This window comes from Dendrobates tinctorius, unplaced genomic scaffold (assembly GCF_039654945.1).
Source record: "Dendrobates tinctorius isolate UK_male_01 unplaced genomic scaffold, ASM3965494v1 ptg000197l, whole genome shotgun sequence".
NCBI classification, from domain to species: domain Eukaryota; kingdom Metazoa; phylum Chordata; class Amphibia; order Anura; family Dendrobatidae; genus Dendrobates; species Dendrobates tinctorius.
Genome location: NW_027361864.1, coordinates 3,169,827 through 3,188,268, shown reverse-complemented (window position 1 = coordinate 3,188,268; position 18,442 = coordinate 3,169,827). Strand labels below are relative to the sequence as shown.

General features: G+C 40.5%; 1 long non-coding RNA gene across 1 annotated transcript in view; it reads left to right on the top strand.

Annotated features, from left to right (window-relative positions):
• LOC141056364 (uncharacterized) overlaps positions 1-18,442 on the top strand; it is a 64,833-nt gene that overhangs the window by 11,490 nt on the left and 34,901 nt on the right. Inside the window, exon 2 of the long non-coding RNA XR_012221623.1 lies at positions 1,327-1,984. This is a non-coding gene — a long non-coding RNA (uncharacterized lncRNA). The remainder of the gene's footprint in view (positions 1-1,326; positions 1,985-18,442) is intronic.

Sequence of the window (18,442 nt, the reverse complement as noted above, 5' to 3'; positions counted from 1 at the left end):
AGCTCCCTCGTAGAGTGTAATGCAGCCTCCCTCATAGAATACAATGTAGCTCCCCCATAGACTATAATACAGCCCCACAGTCCTACAGTATTATGGCCAGGTCAGAACATGCTGAATCAAGGCAAAACATATACTGTACAGGGTGGGCCATTTAAATGGATACATCTAAATAAAATGGGAATGGTTGGTGACCCAGATCGGTGCGCTGAATTTGCAGAATGGGCAAAACAAAAATTGGAACAGGACCCTCAGTTTACACAGAACATTATGTTCAGTGATGAAGCAAGCTTTTTTGGGTGGGCCATTTAATGGATACATCTAAATAAAATGGGAATGGTGACAGTTTTCTTGCATAGGGTGTCTTGAATTGAAATCTGCAATGACCCGGGTGCTGCGTTCAAAAGACATCAACACAATTTCTATCCACTCCTCATGTGTTAACGTCTGCAACATGTCAATGGCTGTTAAGAAAGAGAAACTTGTAAATAACTCATGAAAGAATAAAGTTACGTTAAAACCAAGCACACCATTGTTTTTCTTGTGAAATTCTCAACAAGTTTGATGTTTCACATGACCCTCTTCCCATTGGAAAAAATAAAGTTGGATCCAAAATGGCCAACTTCAAAATGGCCGCCATGGTTACCACCCATCTTGAAAAGTTTCCCCCTTCCCATATGCTAATGTGCCACAAACAGGAAGTTGATATCAAGATACATTCCCATTTTATTTAGGTGTATCCATATACGTGGCCCACCCTGTATATTAACACGTACTTCTATGTCTAGAACATTAGTGATATATACAGTATGTGCACACAATGGAATGGCAGGCCATCTGGAATAGATACAACAATACCAATAGAGAAGTAACTGAATATAAGTCGAGGAGGAGTCACAATAAGGGATGAAGAAAATAATTTGAAATAAAACACCTTTATTTAAGACAATTGGTGACATGGTGGCACATCTAACAGGAGTGCCTGCACATACAAACAGCAACAAACCACAAGGGCATATACAATAAAATTACATGCAAAGTATTACGCCAAGGTAGAGACTGATAACGGAAGCCCCCCCCCCGTCAAAATAAAGAAATAAAGGGGGGGTCTCATGGCCTCACAGACCTGGAGTAGATGGCTATAGTTAAAGGGTTAATTTCCTGTCATGTTTTATGGGTCAAACAAAAGTCAGGAGTTATCTGTGACAGTTGTCATGAGCGGTTGGAGCCAGTTATAATGGGTTCTTGGTGCCTTTGTTACATTAACTTTCATTGGTGGAGAAGGCTTTTGGCGGGCGATTTGAGTGTATTTAAACCCTGTTTTTGCAGTATGTTGCCACATCGGTGTTCACCTGAAGAAAAGAAGATCACCTGCTTGATGGAAGATCTTCTACAGCAGATTATGTCCAAGGCCGGCGGCGAGGAGGATGGAGTGGAATGGCTGAGGAGCTGCCTCACTATAAAACCTTCAGCAGCAATCTCTGATGCCTTCCCTCCTCCAACTCCCCGCCCGTTAGCGCAATCGTTGGGTCAACATCCTCCTGTGTTGCCGAGCGCATTCCTGCAACCTGGGTGAAGAAGCCACAGGCTGCATGCTCACCACCGCCGTCTTCTCTCCGCCCCGGAAGCCGCGCGCAGGAAGCATGCGAAGTCCCGCCATTTCAGAGCTCCGAGATCTCGCAGCCTGGTGCAAGATTCCCGGCGACGTCAGCCTCCAGCACCGGCGACGTCATCAGGAACTGCCGGCAGGGCCTGTAACCACCGCAGCCGTAAAAGCCCTGCAGTGGCGGCGTCTTCACAGGCTGGCACTGCCTCACCTCATCCAGGACGGGTATCTCAGGACCCAGCTCAACCCGCCGCTGGTCAAGATCCGACTTCTGAGGAAGAAGATGACAGCACGCCTCCTGCCATCGATCTGCTGTGCTCGCCTTCCCAGGGCTTGACCGCTGGCTGTGTCTCTGCTTAAGATCCGGTGATCCTGACAAGGGTGAGACTTTCAATGTTCCCCTGTCTGTTCAGCCAACAAATTTTAAAATTTTAATTAAGGAGGTATTGAATGAGGCCTTAGAGGAGGCACTATTAAAGGCTTCCCCTTCATCTCGGGATGATAGTATGGCAAAGGCTTCTACACCTTTTGATACAACTTCATCCATTAGGCAAAACCCCTTCAAGGAGGCACATACGTGTGAGCTCTCTCCGCTGGGCTTCCATTTGAGTGCCTCCACGAAGGAGGCTATTTGGAATAATCAATACATTGATCTTTTTTCTCTTCTTCAGCAAAAGGAACAGCTGTTTAAGTATAAGGAAAAGGACGATAGGTCTGACGTTGAGGATAAAAAACGTGGATCTTATAAATCTTTCAATAGCTGGATTCAAGCTTTCTCTATTTATTCAGCTGTTCTAGGGGGAAAAGTTTCCTAATTTATGCAGCAAATTGTCCAACTCATCGACAATATTCTGGAGGCGTACCGCAATTTTGGCGGTATTGCCTGGCTAAATTATGATGAGGCTTTTCGGGGAAAAATTGGCTGTTTATCCAGTCCACTGGGGAGTGAAAGATGTGGGCCTTTGGATCAACCTCATGCTCCCTCAAAGGAATTCTTTTGTTAGGCAAAATCCCAAGAAGGGTTTTTGTTTCGCATTTAACAAATCAATTTGAAAATGGTCCAGTAACTGTAAATTTCACAATGAGTGCTCCTTCTGTGGAGGATTGCATTCCATGGCGAAATGCTTTAAAAAGCAATCATTTCAGCAAGCATCCCCTAGGGATGCTAATGGTAAAAGGGACGAGTTGTAAGATCGTAAGGAATTTGCCTTCCCTTTTAAAATTTTCGGATATTGCAAGAGAAAAAATTTATAAGGAAGTTGAGCTAGGTAGGGTAGCAGGCTCTTTTTCCACCCCTCCGTTTTCTGATTTTAGAATCTCGCTGTTATTCATTGTACCAAAAAAGGAGCCTGGGTCTTTTTATTTAATACATCATCTTTCTTTCCCATATGGCTTGTGCCTGAATGATGAAATTGACAAATCTATTTCTTCTGTAAATTATGCGTCTTTTGATTGGGCTATAGAGTTTTTAAGGAGGTTTGGCAGAAATGCCTTAATGTCAAAATCAGACATTAAGTCAACATTTAGATTGCTCCCTGTACATCCGGATGGGTTTAATTCTTTGGGTTTTTGTTTTAACAATAAATTTTTCTTCTCTCGCTGTCTGCCAATGGGTTTCTCTCTCTCTTGTTTTTATTTTGAGACATTTTCATCATTTTTACATTGGGTAATGGAATTGAATTCTGGAGACATCAGAATTCTCCATTACCTGGATGATTTCCCTTTCATTGGCTCTTCCAATTCGGACAATTGTCTCCATGCCCTGAATTAATTTATTTCAATGTGTCAGGATTTCGAAGTTTCTAACGCACGAGAGAAGATGGTTTTTCCAACTAATACCATTGAGTTTTTGGGAATAACATTAGATTCCTGCAGAATGGCGTGCAGGCTTCCTCCAGATAAAATTTCCAAACTTCATGACGCCTTAGCAAACTTTTTAACTAAGAAGAAAGTTACATTAAAAGAATTACAATCCCTGTTGGGACTTTTAAATTTGCCTTACGTATCATTCCTATTGGGCGTCCTTTCTGTAGGCGTTTATATGATGCAACTAAAGGCTTGACCAACCCTTGTTTCCCATATTCAAGTTAGTTCAGATTTAAAGGAAGATGCTAAGATTTGGCTGACATTTCTTTCTGAGTTTAATGGTAAATCATGCTGGAAATCTCTGTTTGCTTCGGCAGATTCTGTTCCTTTTGCCGTGTCAGTGAGCAGCGCACTAGGCTTGGGCATTCTTTTTTCATCTCACTGGTCAGCTCATCGCTGGCCGGATGATTGGCAGGTAAAGCACATAACGAAGGATGTCGTAGTTTTGGAATTATTTTGTATTTTACTTGGTTTGCAGTTATGGGGTTCCGCAATTTGTAATTCTAAGCTGATTATTTTGTCTCTCCATCAAGGTACCATATTATCAATTAACACATTATCTTCTAAGAATCTATGGTCAAGTAGAATCCTGAGACAATTAGTCATGACTTGCCTTAAATTTAATATTTGCTTAAAAGCTAAACTAGGGGAAAGTAAATTCATTTTAACAGTTACCGTATATACTCGTTTATAAGCCGACCCATGTATAAGCTGACCCCCTAATTTTGCCACAAAAAACTGGGAAAACTTATTGACTCGCGTATAAGCCTAGGGTGGAAAATGCAGCAGCTGCTGGTAAATTTAAGAAAAAAATACAATACCAATAAAAGTAAAATTAATTGAGACATTAGTAGGTTAAATGTTTTTGAACATCCACATTGAATCAGGAGCCCCTTGTAATGCTTACTATAGTTCATGATGGGCCCAATAAGATGCTCCATACAAAATACACCCCATATAATACTGCACAAAGGTTAATAATGGCCCCATAAGATGCTCCATAGAATAATATGCCCCATATGCTGTTTCATAAAGGTTATGGCCCGATAAGATGTTACATAGATTATGCCCCATATGCTGCCCAATAAGATGTTCCATAGATTATGCCCCCATAAAATGCTCCATAGATTATGCCCCCATAAGATGCTCCATAAAATGCTCCATAGGTTATGCCCCATAAAATTCTCCATAGACTATGCCCCATATGCTGCTCTGTTGTGAATTCTCTTTCTGGCCTACCTCTGGTTACTACTGAAGGTAGTGGAGCTGGTCAAATTGACAGAGGGGTTGCGAGTTCTCTTTCTAGGCTCCCTCTGGTGGTTACTGGAGGTAATGGAGCTGATCTGATTAACAAAGGCTTGCCACCTGATAGTGAGGACGACGATTGGAGATCTGGGGTTTCAGACTGGGATTTAAGACTGCCCACCTGCTCTATCCCTGCTGGTGATTTTCTCCTGCCTCCTGAGGTCTTAGTTTCCAGCTCAGTCCCTGCATGTTCAGCTAAGTGTTCATTTGCTATTCTGTTTACATTTGGTCTGGTTGTCTATTTCAGTTTTGTGTTGGTCAGCCAGCTTCGGCTGGGGCTGTGCTGAATCACCATCCATATGTTACTGCTTGTGCCAGTTTGTTTTTGTCTCTTATTAGATTGGCCTCTTTTTGCTCTGCTTTCAGAATATACCAGAGTGCTGATATAGTGGGCGAAGTCGTGTGACTATAGTATTTTTTGCATCAGACGTGTTGGACTTTTTTGCAGGGTTTTTTGCGTGATTGCAGGCAGTGTCTTTCCTTTCCTGTCCTGTCTAGTCAGTGTGGGCCCCATCGTTTGCTCAGTCTATTTTCCTACCTGCGTTTGTGTTTTCATCTTGTCTCACCGACAATATATGTTTGGGGGCTATCTATTCCTTTGGGGTCTGCTCTGGGGCAGTTTAGATTGCTTTAGGCTTAGTTAGCTCTCCGGCTGTGCCAAGGCGTCTAGGATCATCGTAGGCACGCTCCACGGCTACTGCTAGTTGTGTGGATAGGATTAGGGGTCTGCAATCCACTTAGTTACCAACCTCTTTGGTATTCTGTGGCTTAGCTTGGCTTTCTCTCCTCCTCAGTGACCCAATCACATCAGAATCACCAGCCTAACCGCAGACTCTAGGGTACTCAAAAGAAGGAAAGAATTGTAAAAAAAAAAAAAAAAGTCAGAATTTTTTTATATATTTTTTTCCTCTTTTTCTCTGGGGCCGTAGGAGGATTTTTTTCTTTAATGGAGATTAAGCAATTGTCCGATTGGGTAAAGTAGAAAATGTCTGCCCTGAATAAACCACACAACCCCACAAAAGCAAGGGTTAAAAAGGCCAATTATAGCAATAAATTGCAAATGGATATGGGGATCTCAGTTAATATATACAATGAAAAAACAGAATGTTCACCAAACATATATGGTCCAAAAAAACGCATTAGCAGAAAACACACTGATTGAAACTACCACTATATAGAAATGGATAAAAGGATCAAACATATATAATAGGCGTATAAATAATAAAAACACTTTAAGAGGATATATATATGTACCTTAGGTGCATTCCAAAAAACGTTCAAAGCCTCATGAGGGGACCAGAATGTAGCGATTATAAGGGAGCTAATGAAGTTGAAGCTCCATCGCTGCAATGATAATCAAATACTGTACATACAGAGTCTAAAAACAAGACAAGAGTATGTTTATGGCACTCAGTCCAGCAATACCTGTTGAGAGAACTGTCCCGGCCGGTGACAGTCTCTTGGTTACTCACTGTATGCTGCTCCCTCGGTGCGCCGGCGTTCTTCGCGGCGCAATGCCGCCGGCTGCAGTGAAGTTGCAGGACCTTAGTGACGTAAAAAAAGTCACGTGACAGATCAGCGGGTAGTACGGACCAGATCCTTCCAACCTGTTTCGGAAGTACGGCTTCCTTCATCAGGGAAGGTCCATCATAGGTGTGGTTCCCTTTTAAACCTACGGTTCTGGTTTCAGTGAATTAACCCATTAAACGCTACTCATATCGCACTATTCGTATTACTAATTGAAGGCAAAAAGTTCCACTTATATATATTTTCTACATTTAAACCATGAGTGATCTTTGGTCGGATAGAAAGGAAACGTTTAAATAACATTAACAAATTTTTTCACTTAGCCCCAAGACAAAATCTCAGTTCTAATGAGGAAGACATCAGTGGGGTGATTGATTCCTTAAAAAATCTTGAGCAATATCTGATGAAAGAGATGCGTGATTTATGGGAGGTAGCAACTTTAGTGCGCTACCTTTTTTACAATTGTATCCCAAAAGGCCTGACAGTATACAAAGCTCTATCAGGTGATATTGGTGATCCTAACAGTGTCTGAATGGGACGCTATGTTTAGAGAGTTTTCTAAAAAGGCTGTCTCCTTTATAATGGAAAAAAGGAGACAACAAATAATAGAAACCAGAAGACATATAACGGATCTTTTTACTAAAATTAAACCATACCAAATGCATCCTGAGATTATCCGTTTATCTACAAACATACGAAAAAGACTTGGCTTAAAAGAAAAGGAAATAATGGAAAGAAAAAATAAATTTGGGCGAGATGCAATATTTACCCACAGAAAAGAGGGTTCATACTTTGTGAATAATCATACTGAATCTTCAATTGCATTGGAAAAAGAGTTTCCCCAATTTGAAATAATAGATGAGATAGAAGGAAGTCCAATCTCAACTGGTAACTTAGAAGAAGATTTTTCAATCTATCCAGGTTCGGATTCAGACGTTCAGAATGATAATCTCCCTACAATTTTGGGCCATAACAGTAATGTAGATCTTGCTCAGAATTCATCTAGACCCGACTGTAATAATATTTCTCTATCCAGTACCCCAACGAATTCTCATAATAGATTTAAACCACTAGAAAATTTAGATGATCTTCTTTCTACTAGTGGGATTAATATTAATAAAAATAAAAACAGAAAGAAAAATAGAAATAAAAACAATAATGTTTATGATGGACCTATTGGCAGATCTTCTGATAATGCAACCCAGAGAAATATCAATGATCATTCTCCAAAACAACAAAGGTTAAGAACTAAACGACAAGGGAAACTCCCTTTTTTTCATTTGGCCCAAGAAAAGGACGTAGGAGGGGCTGTAGGGGGTGGGGCAATTTTTAAAAAAAAACAGATCCATCCACAGAAATGATTGAATACCTTTTGCTCATCATCAATCTTAGTGATTACGAACTAAAAGAGAATGAAATCAGTTTATTAAGGAAAGGATTAAAATTTGCCCCTGCCACGAAATTTGACAAATTTCAGGCTTTTATTGGGATTAAATTATTTATGAGACGCCTTGCCGTTAAAAAACATTTTATTAAAAATGAGAAACCAATTATTACCAACTATGATGCAGCAAGTAATCCATACTTCCATACTAATCTGCGCACCAAATATAATTTTAATCCATTAAATGAATATTCAGAATCCTTTGAAGCCTTCCAAAAGATTGTTATTAATGATATTAGGAAGGTAAGTAATAAAAGGTGTACTAATTTTAGATACAACTTGAATTTTAATGAACGCAGAGCTATAAAGGAATTACAAGACAATAAAGATTTACCTATTCGCCCTGCGGATAAACGGGGAGGGATAGTAGTTTTAAATTCTAAAGATTGCAGAAAGGAATGTACACGTTTATTAAGTGACAAACAGACATACCTAAAGCTGAGGTCTGACCCGTCTGACAAATAAGGTAAGGAAATGAAGACCCTCATTAAGAAGGGTTTTGATTTGGGGGATCATAAATATGAATTTGAATTTATTGACACCCCACAACCACGTATACTGTGTTTTTATTACCAAAAATACACAAGAATTTGAACAACCCCCTGGGAAGACCAATCATCTCTGGTATTCAAAGTTTGACGGCAAAGATGTCTAAGTATGTGGATTACCACTTACAAAGAAAAATTCCTAAGTTACAGTCATACTTAAAAGATAGTAAACAAATTTTACAAATTTTAAATAGTATACTTTGGCAGGAGCACTTTATTTTAGGAACACTGGATATAACTTCACTCTATACAGTGATCCAACATGAAAGGGGTCTAAAAACAGCCAAGCAGTTCTTGAATTGTTTTTCTACATTACCTCAGGATCAAATATCTTTTATACCGGAATGTATTTATTTTATCTTAACACACAATTACTTCCAATATGGGGCGGACTACTACTCCCAGCAATGGGGGACTGCCATGGGGACCAGGTTCGCACCCAGCTACGCTAACCTCTATGTGGGGGGATGGGAAGAACAAACCATCTACAGTAATGGGGTGCTGCGTGCGAACCTGGTCCTATGGTGCCGCTTCATAGATGATGTGTTTTTTATATGGTCTGGTGGCCCCAAAACACTTGCAGAATTTTTAATGGATATTAATAAAAATGATTACTTTTTAAATTTCACAGGGACCACCAGTACCGAATTGATTAATTTTTTGGATTTAAGTATTTTTATTGACAATGGGCAGATTCATATTTGCACATACCATAAACCTACTGACTGTAATAACTATATCTCTATGGAAAGCTTCCATTTGCCACAGTGGCTTATTAATGTTCCTAAAAGTCATTTGTTCTTGCCCATAGGAATTGCTCCAGAGAGCAAGATTACTGCACAGAAAGAGATTTTTTGATTACTAAATTCAGAAATAGGAGGTATGATGATCAAGTCCTTATTGAGGAAAGTGATGAAATACAGAGGAGATCCAGAGAAACCCTAATTCAAGATAAAGATAGAAACAATGCCGATAAAGAGGTTAAGATTGAGGATCAACGCCTTGATTTTTCTATCATAACTCAATTTAATGCTAATACCCATATTCTTCGTAATATTGTGAATAAACACTGGGGAATATTGAAGGAGGACAAAATAATAGGAGAACTACTACCTGTATATCCAAAATTTATATACAGGAAGGCAAAGAATTTGGGGTATCTTATAGCGTCATCCCACCAATACAATATCAGAAAAGGATGTACAAAAAATAATGAAAAAAATGTTCTTAATGAACCTGGGTTTTACCCCTGCCGTAAATGCAAAGCGTGCAAAATATTGAATATTAGAAAACAATATACTCTTCAATATAGATAGTGAGTTTATTATCAGACATCATATTTCATGCAATACAACAGGGATTATTTATGTACTAAAATGCCCATGTGGGAAACTATATGTGGGGAGGACCAAACGCCAACTAAGCGTAAGGATAAATGAACATTTAAGGAATATAAGATGTAGGTTTGATGGACATCCATTATCAAAGCATTTTGCTGATTATCATATGGGCTCTACCGAAGGGATCATTATTACCGGGCTGCAAATTGTCCGGAAAGACAGCAGAAGAGGGGACTTCATTAAGAAAATGTCCCGTGCAGAAAGTCAGTGGATTTTCACTTTAGACTCTTTAGTACCAAGGGGACTTAACTCTGAAGTGGAACTTTTTGCCTTCAATTAGTATTATGAATAGTGCGATGAGTAGCGTTTAATGGGTTAATTCACTGAAACCAGAACCGTAGGTTTAAAAGGGAACCACACCTATGACGGACCATCCCTGATGAAGGAAGCCGTGTACTTCCGAAACCGGTTGGAAGGATCTGGTCCGTACTACCCGCTGATCTCAGTCACGTGACTTTCTTGACGTCACCAAGGTCCTGCAACTTCACTGCAGCCGGCAGCATCGCGCCGCGAAGAACGCCGGCGCACCGAGGGAGCAGCGTACAGTGAGTAACCAAGAGACTGTCACCGGCCGGGACAGTTCTCTCAGCAGGTATTGCTGGACTGAGTGCCTTAAACGTACTCTTGCCTTGTTTTTAGACTCTGTATGTACAGTATTTGATTATCATTGTAGCGATGGAGCTTCAACTTCATTAGCTCCCTTATAATCGCTACATTCTGGTCCCCTCATGAGGCTTTGAACGTTTTTTGGAATGCACCTAAGGTACATATATATATCCTCTTAAAGTGTTTTTATTATTTATACGCCTTTTATATATGTTTGATCCTTTTATCTACTGTATTTCTATATAGTGGTAGTTTCAATCATTGTGTTTTCTGCTACTGCGCTTTTTTAGAACATATATGTTTAGTGAACATTCTGTTTTGTCATTGTATATATTGATTAAAGTGCTGCGGAATATGTCGGCGCTATAAAAATAAAATTTATTATTATTATTAACTGAGATCCAATATCCATTTGCAATTTATTGCTATATTTGGCCTTTTTAACCCTTGCTTTTGTGGGGTTGTGTGGTTTATTCAGCGCAGACATTTTCTACATTATCTGTATTATAATCAAACGACTTAGTGGTGTGTTGTTTTGTCTTGCAGCGGATATCCCCCCGTATATGATTAGCGCCCTCAATATACCTATATTTACCTATATTTGTTCTAATTGTCCAATCGGGTTGAGCAGCTCGCTGCTGAAGTGCGGGGAATTTCTGCCTTTCTCGCTCATTCATCTGCTGTTGAACCAAAAATTCCTACTCCTGATGTGTTTTCTGGGGATCGGTCTAAATTTTTGAATTTTAGGAATAATTGTAAACTATTTCTTGCCTTGAAGCCTAAGGCCTGTTTCACACTTCCGTTTTTTCAAATCCGTCAAAATCCGTTGTTTTCCGTAAAAAAACGGATCCGCCATTTTTTGCAGGATCCGTTTTTTTTGTCCCATAGACTTCCATTATGGTTACCGCGGATCCGTCAAAAAAACGGATCCGTTTTTAAAAAACCGGATCCGTTTGCATCAGTTTCCGTCAAAAAAACGGAAACGGATCCGTTTGGCGGACACAAAAACGGAAGTGTGAAACAGGCCTAACTCGTTGGGGAGCTCTGTGCAGCAGGTTAAAATTGTCATCTCCCTGCTGCGCGGCGATCCTTAGGATTGGGCTTTTTACTCTGACACCTGGAGATCCTATTCTGACTAATGTGGATGCATTTTTTTCAAGCCTTGGGGTTGTTGTATGATGAACCTAATGCTATTGATCAAGCTGAAAAAACATTATTGGCATTGAACCAGGGTCAGGATTCTGCAGAGTTATATTATCAAAAATTTCGAAAGTGGACGGTCCTTACTAAATGGAATGACGATGCCCTAGCAGCTCTCTTTCAGAAGGGTTTGGCAGAAACCGTAAAAGATGTTATGGTGGGATTTCCTGTTCCCTCTGGTCTTGACGATTCTATGTCATTGGCCACTCAAGTTGATAGGCGTTTACGTGAACGTAAAACTACATGAGAGGCGTTGCCACCTTTCGAACGAACGTCTGAACCCATGCAATATGATAGGGTTTAGTCTAGGGCGCAACGTCAGGAGTTTAGAAGGCGTAATAAGCTGTGTTTTTTCTATGGAGACGCCTCTCATACTATTTCTGTCTGCCCTAAACAAGAACGTTTTGCTCACACATTTGCCATGAGCAGTGTACAGCCTAAGTTCCTTTTGGCAATTACTCTGATCTGCTCCTTGTCTACATTTTCCGCTAAGGCTTTTGTAGATTCAGGAGCAGCTTTGAATCTGATGGATTTAGACTTTGCTAAACGTTGTGGTTTTCCCATGATACCCATGCGGACTCCTATCCCTTTGAGTTGTATTGATGCTACTCCTTTAGCGGAGAATAAACCCTAGTTTTGGACCCAGGTGATAATGCGGGTCGCCCCGGACCACCAAGAAAATTGTAAATTTTTGGTGTTGCACAATTTGCATGATTCTATTGTTCTGGGTTTTCACTGGTTGCAAACTCATAATCCTGTTTTGGATTGGTAATCTGTGTCTGTGGTGAGTTGGGGTTGTCAGTGTGTTCTTAGTGACACTCCTGTTTTCTCCACCTCTCCCCAGTCTCATGATATTCCTGATTATTTGGCTGATTTTTCTGATGTATTTAGTGAGAGTAAGTCTGCGTCTTTGCCTCCTCATAGGAGTTATGACTGTGCAATTGAGTTAATGCCCGGGTGTAAATTTCCAAGGGTCGGCTTTTCAACTTATCGGTACCCGAACATGATGCTATGCGACCTTATATCAAGGCGTCGTTGGAGAAGGGTCATATCAGACCATCCTCTTCACCTTTAGGTGCTGTTTTTTTTTGTGGCCAAGAAAGATGGTTCATTAAGGCCTTGTATTGACTATCGTTCCCTTAACAAAATCACTGTTAAATATCAGTACCAGTTACCCCTGATTTCTGATTTATGCCTGTTGGTTTACCAAACTTGACCACAGGGGGGCGTATAATCTTATTCGCATCAAGCACGGGGATGAATGGAAGACAGCGTTTAATACTCCGGAGGGATATTTTGAGTACCTGGTGATGCCTTTTGGGCTCACTAATGCCCCTTCTGTCTTCCAATCTTTTATGAACAATATTTTCCGGGACTTTGTGGATAAGTTTTTGATAATTTATCTGGATGATATTTTGATCTTTTCCAGTGATTGGGATTCTCATGTGGAACATGTCTGGACTGTGTTCTGGATTTTGAGGGAAAATTCCCAGTATGTTAAGGGATCGAAGTGCCTCTTTGGTGTACAGAGGATTTCATTTTTAGGATTCATTTTGTTCCCATTGGCTATTGAAATGGACCCGGCCAAGATACAGGCCATTTATGATTGGGTTCAGCCCACTTCTTTGAAGGCTCTCCAGAAGTTTTTGGGTTTTGCTAATTTCTACCATAAATTTATAAGTAATTTTTCTGGTATTGTCAAACCACTTACTGATTTGACCAAAAAGGGCGCTGATGTGGTGAATTGGTCTCCAGAGGCAGTCTGGGCATTTCAGGAGCTTAAGCAGAGATTTACTTCTCCGGTTCTACGGCAACCTGATGTCTCACTTCCATTTCAGGTGGAGGTAGATGCTTCTGAGTTTGGTGCAGTAGCCGTTTTGTCCCAAAAAGATCTGGTGACTTCTAAAATGAATCCCTGTGCCTTCTTTTCTCGAAAATTCTCCTCATCTGAACGTAACTATGACATGGGGAATTGGGAATTGTTGGCCATAAAATAGGCATTTTAAAAAGTGGAGACATTGGTTGGAGGGAGCTAGACATCAAGTTGTGGTCCTCACCGACCACAAGAATTTTATTTATCTTGAATCAGCCAAACGCTTGAATTCTAGACAGGCTAGGTGGACCTTGTTTTTCATGCGTTTTAATTTTGTGGTCTCTTTTCTTCCGGGCACTAAGAATGTTAAGGCGGACGCCCTTTCTAGGAGTTTCCTTGCGGATTCTCTTATTGTGACTGAGCCTACTACCATTCTAAATGAGGGTGTAGTTCTTTCCGCCATCTCACCCGATTTGAGACGTGCCCTGGAGGAATTTCAGGATGACAAACCTGAGCGTTGCCCTATGGGAAAATTGTATGTTACTGACCAGTGGAGGAAGAGAGTAGTGTCTGAAATTCATTGCTCCGCGTTGGCTGGTCATCCAGGTATTTTTGGTACCAGAGATTTGGTGAGTCGGTCTTTTTGGTGGCCTGCCTTATCTCATGATGTCATGAATTTTGTGCAGTCCTGTGGGACTTGTTCTCGGTCCAAACCCTGTTCTCATTCTAGTGGGTTGTTGATGCCCCTGCCGGTGCCCAGGAGGCCATGGACCCATATCTCAATGGATTTTATTTCCGATCTTCCTGTCTCTCAGAGAATGACTGTTATCTGGGTGATTTGTGATAGATTTTCTAAGATGATCCATCTTGTACCACTCCCAAAGTTGCCATCTTCTTCTGAGTTGGTGCCCTTGTTTTTACAATAGGTGGTTCGGTTGCACGGGATTCCTGAGAACATTGTGTCGGACAGAGGAGTCCAGTTTGTTTCCAAATTTTGGAAAGCTTTTTGTTCCAAACTGGGAATTCAGTTATCTTTCATCCTCTCCTCTGAGGATGACTCAGACCAATGGGCAGACTGAGAGAACAAACCAGACTTCGGAGTCCTATTTGAGATGTTTTATATCTGCTGATCAGGATGACTGGGTCTCATTTTTGCCCTTGGCCGAATTCACGCTAAACAATAGAGCTAGAGATCTGCCACTTTGATGTCGCCCTTTTTCTGTAACTTTGGGGTTCATCCTCGATTTTCTTCAGGGCAGGTGGAATCTTCGACCTGCCCAAGTGTCGCCACTGTGGTAGAGAGAATGCAGCAGATTTGGGACCAAGTGGTGGATAAGTTGTCCCTCTCTCAGGAAAAAGCCCAATGGTTTTCCAACCGGCATAGGACCATTGGTCCCCGGTTTAAAGTGGGTGATATGGTTTGGTTGTCGTCAAAGAATATTCCTATGAAGGTTGCGTCTCCAAAGTTCAAGCCAAGATTCATTGGACCTTATAAGATTTTGGAGATCCTTAATCCTGTTTCTTTTCGATTGGCTCTTCCAGTTACATTTAAGATCCATAACGTGTTTCATAAATCTCTGTTGAAGAGGTTTGTGGAACCAGTAGTTCCTATGGCGGCGCCTCCTGACCCTGTATTGGTTAAAGGCAATGTGGAATATGAGGTAGAGAAAATATTGGATTCTCGTTTGGCTAGACGAAGACTCCAGTACTTGGTCAAATGGAAGGATTATGGCCAGGAGGATAATTCTTGGGTCTCTGCTTCTGACATTCATGCCGATAGATTGGTTCGTGCTTTTCACCGGACCCATCCTGATCGGCCTGGTTGCGTGGATGATGGTTTGGTGACCCTCCCCAAGAGGGGGTACTGTTGTGAATTTGCTTTCTGGCCTACCTCTGGTTACTACTGAAGGTAGTGGAGCTGGTCAAATTGACAGAGGGGTTGCGAGTTCTCTTTCTGGGCTCCCTCTGGTGGTTAATGGAGGTAATGGAGCTGATCTGTTTAACAGAGGCTTGCCACCTGGTAATGAGGACGACGATTGGAGATCTGGGGTTTCAGACTTGGGATTTAAGACTACCGACCCCCTCTATCCCTGCTGGTGATTTTCTCCTGCCTCCTGAGGTCTTAGTTTCCAGCTCAGTCCCTGCATGTTCAGCTAAGTGTTCATTTGCTATTCTGTTTACATTTGGTCTGGTTGTCTATTTCAGTTTTGTGTTGGTCAGCCAGCTTCGGCCTGGGGCTGTGCTGAATCACCATCCATATGTTACTGCTTGTGCCAGTTTGTTTTTGTCTCTTAATAGATTGGCCTCTTTTTGCTCTGCTTTCAGAATATACCAGAGTGCTGTTATAGTGGGCGAAGTCATGCGACTTCAGTATTTTTTGCATCAGACGTGTTGGACTTTTTTGCAGGTTTTTTGCGTGATTGCAGACAGTGTCTTTCCTGTCTAGTCAGTGTGGGCCCCATCGTTTGCTCAATCTATTTTCCTACCTGTGTTTTCATCTTGTCTCACCGACAATATATGTTTGGGGGCTATCTATTCCTTTGGGGTCTGCTCTGGGGCAGTTTAGATTTCCCTTTTCTTGCTTTAGGCTTAGTTAGCTCTCCGGCTGTGCCAAGGCATCTAGGATCATCGTAGGCACGCTCCACGGCTACTGCTAGTTGTGTGGATAGGATCAGGGGTCTGCAATCCACTTAGTTACCAACATCTCTGGTTTTCTGTGTCTTAGCTTGGCTTTCTCTCCTCCTCAGTGACCCAATCACAACAGAATCACCAGCCTAACCGCAGACTCTAGGGTACTCAAAAGAAGGAAAGAATTGTAAAAAAAAAAAGTTTCAGAATTTTTTTATATATTTTTTTTTTCCTTTTGTTCTCTGGGGCCGTAGGAGGATTTTTTTCTTTAATGGAGATTAAGCAATTGTTCAATCGGATAAAGTAGAAAATGTCTGCGCTGAATAAACCACACAACCCCACAAAAGCAAGGGTTAAAAAGGCCAAATATAGCAATAAATTGCAAATGGATATGGGGATCTCAGTTAATCAATATATACAATGAAAAAACAGAATGTTCACCAAACATATATGTTCTAAAAAAACGCAGTAGCAGAAAACACACTGATTGAAACTACCACTATAGAAATAGATAAAAGGTTCAATCATATATAATAGGCGTATAAATAATAAAAACACTTTAAGAGGATATATATATGTACCTTAGCTGCATTCCAAAAACGTTCAAAGCCTCATGAGGGGACCAGAATGTAGCGATTATAAGGGAGCTAATGAAGTTGAAGCTCCATCGCTGCAATGATAATCAAATACTGTACATACAGAGTCTAAAAACAAGACAAGAGTACGTTTAAGGCACTCAGTCCAGCAATACCTGCTGAGAGAACTGTCCCGGCCGGTGACAGTCTCTTGGTTACTCACTGTACGCTGCTCCCTCGGTGCGCCGGCGTTCTTCACGGCGCAATGCCGCCGGCTGCAGTGAAGTTGCAGGACCTTAGTGACGTCAAAAAAGTCACGTGACAGATCAGCGGGTAGTACGGAGCAGATCCTTCCAACCGTTTTCGGAAGTACACGGCTTCCTTCATCAGGGATGGTCCGTCATAGGTATGGTTCCCTTTTAAACCTACGGTTCTGGTTTCAGTGAATTAACCCATTAAGCGCTACTCATATCGCACTATTCATATTACTAATTGAAGGCAAAAATTTCCACTTATATATATTTTCTACATTTAAACCATGAGTGATCTTTGGTAGGATAGAAAGCAGACGTTTAAATAACATTAACAAATTTTTTCACTTAGCCCGAAGACAAAATCTCAGTTCTAATGAGGAAGACATCAGTGGGGTGATTGATTCCTTAAAAAATCTTGAGCAATTTCCGATGAAAGAGATGCGTGATTTATGGGAGGTAGCAACTTTAGTGCGCTACCTTTTTTACAATTGTATCCCAAAAGGCCTGACAGTATACAAAGCACTATCAGGTGATATTGGTGATCCTAACAGTGTCTGAATGGGACGCTATGTTTCGAGAGTTTTCTAAAAAGGCTGTCTCCTTTATAATGGAAAAAAAGGAGACAACAAATAATAGAAACCAGAAGACATATAACGTATCTTTTTACTAAAATTAAACCATACCAAATGCATCCTTAGATTATCCGTTTATCTACAAACATACGGAAAAGACTTGGCTTAAAAGAAAAGGAAATAATGGAAAGAAAAAAGAATAAATTTGGGCGAGATGCAATATTTACCCACAGAAAACAGGGCTCATACTTTGTGAATAATCATACTGAATCTTCAATTGCATTGGAAAAAGAGTTTCCCCAATTTGAAATAATAGATGAGATAGAAGGAAGTCCAATCTCAACTGGTAACTTAGAAGAAGATTTTTCAATCTATCCAGGTTTGGATTCAGACGTTCAGAATGATAATCTCCCTACAATTTTGGGCCATAACAGTAATGTAGATCTTGCTCAGAATTCATCTAGACCCGACTGTAATAATATTTCTCTATCCAGTACCCCAACGAATTCTCATAATAGATTTAAACCACTAGAAAATTTAGATGATCTTCTTTCTACTAGTGGGATTAATATTAATAAAAATAAAAACAGAAAGAAAAATAGAAATAAAAACAATAATGTTTATGATGGACCTATTGGCAGATCTTCTGATAATGCAACCCAGAGAAATATCAATGATCATTCTCCTAAACAACAAAGGTTAAGAACTAAACGACAAGGGAAACTCCCTTTTTTTCATTTGGCCCAAGAAAAGGACGTAGGAGGGGCTGTGGGGGGGGCAATTCTCCTAAAAAAGATCCATCCACAGAAAGAAATGATTGATGATGAACAAAAGGTATTCAATCTTAGTGATTACGAACTAAAAGAGAATAAAATCAGTTTATTACGGAAAGGATTAAAATTTGCCCCTGCTACAAAATTTGACAAATTTCAGGCTTTTATTGGGATTAAATTATTTATGAGATGCCTTGCCGTTAAAAAAACATTTTATTAAAAATGAGAAACCAATTATTACCAATTATGATGCAGCAAGTAATCCATACCTCCATACTAATCTGCGCACCAAATCTAATTTTCATCCATTAAACGAATATTCAGAATC